At 37.7% G+C, this 6,263-nt stretch overlaps 1 pseudogene; it reads left to right on the top strand.

Moving 5' to 3' along the window:
• The first annotated feature begins 5,369 nt into the window (after positions 1-5,369).
• LOC116481332 (small nucleolar RNA SNORA31) lies at positions 5,370-5,509 on the top strand (annotated as a pseudogene).
• Positions 5,510-6,263: the final 754 nt, after the last annotated feature.

Below are 6,263 nucleotides of genomic sequence, written 5' to 3'. Positions count from 1 at the left end.
ATGAGAGTTTTGAAAATTCATTTGGACAATAGTAAATGCAACATTTTAATTATTTTATTTATTTTACGGAGACAATATGTGCATCTCATGCTTTGCATCTTTCCAAATCTTTGGCAACAAATACCCTGCAACATCTAAAGCAGATGGCCCACTAATTTTAAAGTCCCATGTTAACCAAAAATATTGGAATATGGCAAAAGTTGAATTAATAAAATGATATGCAAACATCCAACAAAAACTAGTGCTTGTGCCAAATTCAATAAATACTCAGTTGGAGCTCTCCACTGCTAGATCCTGCACAAGCCATAATAAACATATTCTTTAAGGCTTCCACAGGCCTCAGCATGGAAGCCAGATGGAGGTTTTTATTTAATCTGGCCCTATTAAGCTGGAGTATATTTCCATCCTTGTTATCATGTGCCCGCACTCTAGGTTTAAACTTTAATTGGGACAGATCTGAAGTATTAACTCTATGTAGTAATTTGCCTAAAAATATATAATATATACAGCCAGTGTATGCTACCGATACTTTAGACTGGATCATTCTTGGTGGTGGGGCTGTCCTGTGTATTTTAAGATGTTTAGCTGCATCCTGGCCTCTACCCAACAGATACTAGTATCACTCTGTCCCCTTGCTTCTAGTTGAAACAATCAAAAATGTCTCCAGAAATTGCCAAATGTCCCCTGGGGGAGAATTGCTTCTGGTTGAGAACTGCTGTCATAGAGCTGGTTTGAAGGAGGCTCCTAGGATACTGTGTTTGCCATATGTCAATAACTTTACAGGACATTTAACACCTATCAAGAAACAAAATTTAATAGAACATTTCTTTGTTCTCCACTAATTTGTGTTGCAATTCAAGTCAGAATTCCTATAAATGTTTGAAAGAAAAACTGATGAATTCCAGTGTTTCCCCACTTATTTCTGCAGGATGGTTGTAAAATATGTATATGAGACGAATAAATAACTTAATAACTGAACCCAAAAGGATGATTTTTTTTTGCTTTTTCCTTCAGCCTGTTGTTTCTTGAGTCCAGCTTCTGTTTAACATCTTATAAGTTGTATCTTAATTATGTTGATACCCAAAGAGATGAACAAGTTCTAGCAGTGTGGATTTGTTTTTCTCAAAGCAAAATGATTCCCGCCATTGATAAAAGTCACCGGAATCCTTAATCAATGTTGCTTCATGAATCTTTTAGTAATAACAATTTTTTTCATGCACGCCTGACTAAAATACTTAATTTTATATTAGTGGAAATACATTACTGTTGCAGGTTCTATGTTTTCAGATGTGAAATGGGCTCATGTGGTGAAAGTACTTTCTTTTTAATGATTACATTCATTAATATCAGAATAAGATTGCCTGCCATACCTGTTAACATTGAAAACACAAGACGTTATCAGTTAAGTAAATTAAATTCTGATAATAAATATAATTTTATCTATCTACTAAAAACTGTTGTGTTAAAAAAAGATCTAGTTTGTGCATGTTGCTTTTCTGTGTAACCTATTAGCTACACTCTGAATCTCAGCAACTCCAAAATTCCAGTCAAACTTTATAGACTTAGTCTATTGATAATTGATGTCGATCCAATCCTTATACCAGCTCATTTCTAGTGCTCTCAAACTTAGACTAATCAGAATGGCTATTATTAAGAAAACAGCAGATGCTACTGACATTCCAGAGAAAAGGTAATGTTTATATAATGCTGGTAGAAGTGTAAATTAATTCAGCCATTGTGGAAAGCAATGTGGCGATTCCTCAAAGAACTTAAAACATAATTATCATTCGACCCAGCAATCCTATTATTGGGTATATATCCAAAGAAATCTAAATTGTTCTACCATAAAGACATAATGCACACACATGTTAACTGAAGCACTATGCACAAAAGCAAAGACATGGAATCAACCTAAATACCCCTCAACAGTACACTAGATAAAAAATGTGGGGCCGGGCGTGGTGGCTCACGCTTGTAATCCCAGCACTTTGGGAGGCCGAGGCGGGCGGATCACGAGGTCAGGAGATCGAGACCACAGTGAAACCCCATCTCTACTAAAAATACAAAAATTAGCCAGGCGCCTGTAGTCCCAGCTACTCGGAGAGGCTGAGGCAGGAGAATGGCGTGAACCCGGGAGGCGGAGCTTGCAGTGAGCCGAGATTGCGCCACTGCACTCCAGCCTGGGCGACAGAGCGAGACTCCGTCTCAAAAAAAAAAAAAATGTGGTACAGATACACCATGGAATACCACGCAGCCATAAACAAGAACAAGCGTGTTCTTTGCCGCAACAAAGATGAAGCTGAAGGCCACTATCCTCAGCAAACTAATGCAGGAACAGAAAATGAAATATCACATGTTCTCATTTATAAGTGAGAGCTCAACAGTGAAAACACGTGAACACTAAGAGGGGAACAACAGGCAAACTCATGACCCATAACTTACCTATGTAACAAACTGGAACATGTACCCCTGAACCTAAAATAGAAATTTAAAAAATAAGGTTAATACATTAGAGAAAATTAAATCACGTACAACGATATGTTTGGAAGCTGGAAGCCGAGGGCAACACACTGTCATGCTTTAGAATGGAAAGGTGCATTTTCATGATTTGGAATGGAAGATTATGTCTCCAGGTTTTAGAATGAAAGGGTGTGTTGCCATACTTCAGAATGGAAGAGTTCATCATCATGATTTAGAATGGGAGGATGCATTTCTACCCTTAACCATTTATCTGCTATTCCTCCCTTTCACTCAAACCCTGACTTCAAATCCAATCTCCTGAGTTTTCGAGTCATGTGATATATTTTATAAGTTATTTCATATCAAGAAGTAAAATTTAAGACCCAGAATGAGACATAATTTAATACAATGTCACAAAAATGAAATATAGATTCTTGTTTAGGACATATGCTATATAAAACCTGCATGGAGGCAACCTTGACAAAGGTGAAAGGAGTGGGATTTGGCATGAGGCAAGCTAGGCTTGAGTTCTGTCTCTGCCAGGAGCTCTGGGGATGAATTCTTTGAATTTTGTGACTTGGAAATATATTTTTCCAGAATTAATATTGCTTTATTAAGAGCAACATTAATAGCATTAATTTTATTAAGAGCAACATTAATAGCATAGTGATACATTTATTGCCACAAGCAAGAGCTGACCTAGGAAACCAAAATAAAACTTAATTTAGTGATTACAAGTCCTTCATAAGCAAGTGGTTTAGACACCAAAAGAGAGCAAGAGTAAATATCAAGCCTCATGAAACTTCTTACAGACCCTTCCTGGTAAAATCAGTAACAACCTTGACTCCGTAGTCAAATGGAGTTGCATCAGTTTCACAGCACACTAAGCACATGGGTGAGTGCTCAAGCATGTGTATCACAGTTAATAACACTAGTTTTCATGTGGGAAGGAAAGAACATTTGAAACAGGTAACAGACAAACTGTGGGAAGAGGAGAGAGAATGGCTCCCACTATCACATTAGTAAGTAGAGGTTAACAGGTTCCTTCTGTTACTATTAACTCTGCTACACATGCTTGAACACTCACCATGTGCTCATGTGCTGTCAAACCTTCAAACCACTTAATGCACATCCCCACTCTGGAATATGTGTAGCATTGCCTGCTTTTGACAGATAGGAAGAGGCGGCCCAGACAGGTGTTCCTCCTCTATGTCATGACTCATACGTAAATTTAAACAAGTTTTTGACTATAAAATCCTGGCTATTTTCATTTCATTATGCTGCTTCTTTCAAAAATCCAAACAAATATTATCGCTTCCAAGTCATTCATAATAACATTCCTCTTCTAGATTCACAAAAGACTCAAAGCATCTCTGTTGTGTTCATGTGACAACTTGTTTTGACCATCTCTATAGATCTCTCCTTGTCCTCCTCACAGATCCATGAGAAACTGGCTGTCGTGTATTTAAATGTCAATCCTCAGTGACAAGCAAAATACTGCTAAAACCAGGAATTTGAAAATACTGAATGCTTGAATCAGTATATAAATAGAAATAATAGAATACAAAGTTGAATTAGAGAATGGGCTCTGGCTTACAGTTGGAACAATTTCAAGGACAAAGTTGTGCTCTTCCTTCACTTAAAGACACATATGCATGCACGCATGCATATATAGCATAATCAGTACAAGTTCCTTTTGTAAGGCAATGAGCTCTTGATCTTACAAAAAAAGAATGTGTGCTGATTATGTAATTTAATAATATGTTAGAGACATTTGGTAAGTTAAAGATGTTGAAAAATCAGACAGGGCCTGTATTAGTTCTCTGCTTCCTTGTGTAGCTTTAATTAAACCCTGTGCAGGTTCCTCTTGCTCTTAATAAGAGCCCCTCTTATTCTCTTCTTTCTGTGTTTTGAATTCTGTTCTAGACGAAGGAACTTAATTCTAAAGGAAACTTCCAGCTCCAGCAGGTGAGTCAGTGTCTTCAGAGCAGGGCTTCTCTTGTGGTTTTTATTATTCCTCTTGCCCAACACACACCGTTGCAATGTGAACGGTGCCTACCTGCTTACTCATAGACGAATATTCTCCTCCACATGCCGAACTGAATTACACAATTTATCACACTGTCTGAACACACTCACTTGTGCATATCTCTTCAGATTTTTCTTTCTGATGCCCAGAAATGTCAATTAGAGAGCTTCAGGTACATTGTCTCCGAACCAGTCTTCAGTAATCATCCCTCTAAAGTCAGAATTTGAAACCATTGTGGGTCAGATTTGCAAGCATCTCTGCCACTATGAGTTAGTTTGTTACAATTAGCACTTCAAGTGAAAACTGTTAGCTGCTGAACATCCTTCAAGGAGATCATTTACTCTGTAAATGCATCAGTCTAATTTAATCAAATGTCAACGTGAGATAAAGAATGCCATATCTGGGGGCTCTGAGGTTGCATTTAAAATTCTATTTGTATCTAACCCTTACAACACTGATTTGTATAGTGAAAAAAAAAAAAAAAACAGATTCCCTCTCTTTGTTTTCTCTTTTGAAATAAGTAAGGTTATAAAGACCTTTAATAATATGGATTTTTTCTACTCTGTAATGCTTTTCTATAAGTATTTCATTGCGGCATTTCAGAATTATCTTGTGAAAGAGAAGAAACTCTTGCTTTTATTGTAAGTAATGTTCTGACAATTATCACAAGTGTAAAAAGTACTTTCTAAGAATTTGCCTACATCCCCCTCAAGGGCGATCTTCTGGCTTCTTCATACATTAATGTTAATATTAGTGGTGATCCAAGAGCCTCTCCCACTTCCATTTCTTTAGAAAGTCTAGAGGCACCATCCAGGCAATTTTTCCTTTTGTCACTTAGACTCTCTGTGTTTAAAGGTACCGTTTAAAAACTGGGATTGGCCTGCATCCACTGATAGGCCTTGGACAGTTTGCTGTTGTTGATTTTTTTTTTTTTTGGTTTGCCCCGGGGTGCAAAAGAGGGAAATCCCTGCACTTCCTGTCTGTCTTTGTGGCAGCCCGGATTGAACTGGGGATGCATCTGTAGAAAAAAAGAAAAAAAAAAGCAGGGTTGGGTTGGCAACTCCACCTCGACATGACTTTCAACACGAAGTCTAGCAAACTTGCACACATGTGGAGATAGCTGGGGGGAAGAGAGCAGTGTCACACACATGAATGTGACAGAAGCACTCCCTGACTTTGCAGGGAGCAAGAGTCTGTGCTCCAACGTGACACGAATCAGGAAGACGCCAGCAATGTCGGCTTCTGCCAATTGGCGAACGGCTGTCTTCCCATCAGAAGCTTCTGATTCCTGCCCTACAAAAGGGAAAGATTCAACCAGGCACCCTCTGACCTATGTTAAAGATACTGCTGGCAGATTCAGGGTTGATACATACTTTTGGTTAAACAAGCAGAAGATAATATAGTTTTGAGTGTGCAGATTTTTTTTTAAAAGAACATTCTATGTGGAAAGCACTTACTGAATTAGGAAGCATCATCCATTTTCACTTTTAAATACATAACTGCATTGTCTATATAAGATGGGCCATATTTTGTCATCAATGATGTATTTACATATGGCATGATTCATTCGTTTTTACAAATGAATTTTACAGAGTGCAGGGCTTGCTAAAATACATAAAATAAAATAAAGAAGAAGTTGAGCTGCAAAAAAAAGTTAGGGTAAGTTTGATACACCAAATGAATACTACTAGTTTCCACACCAGTACCAAAGATTTTGGTTACAGGTCACAGATTTAACTCTGAATTTCTCAGAAATCAAGGGAAAGAGAGGCAA

This window comes from Hylobates moloch, unplaced genomic scaffold (genome assembly GCF_009828535.3).
Source record: "Hylobates moloch isolate HMO894 unplaced genomic scaffold, HMol_V3 SCAFFOLD_13, whole genome shotgun sequence".
In the NCBI taxonomy this organism is placed as follows: domain Eukaryota; kingdom Metazoa; phylum Chordata; class Mammalia; order Primates; family Hylobatidae; genus Hylobates; species Hylobates moloch.
Note: the sequence above shows the minus strand (reverse complement) of the source record. Positions and strands in the feature narration are given on the sequence as shown.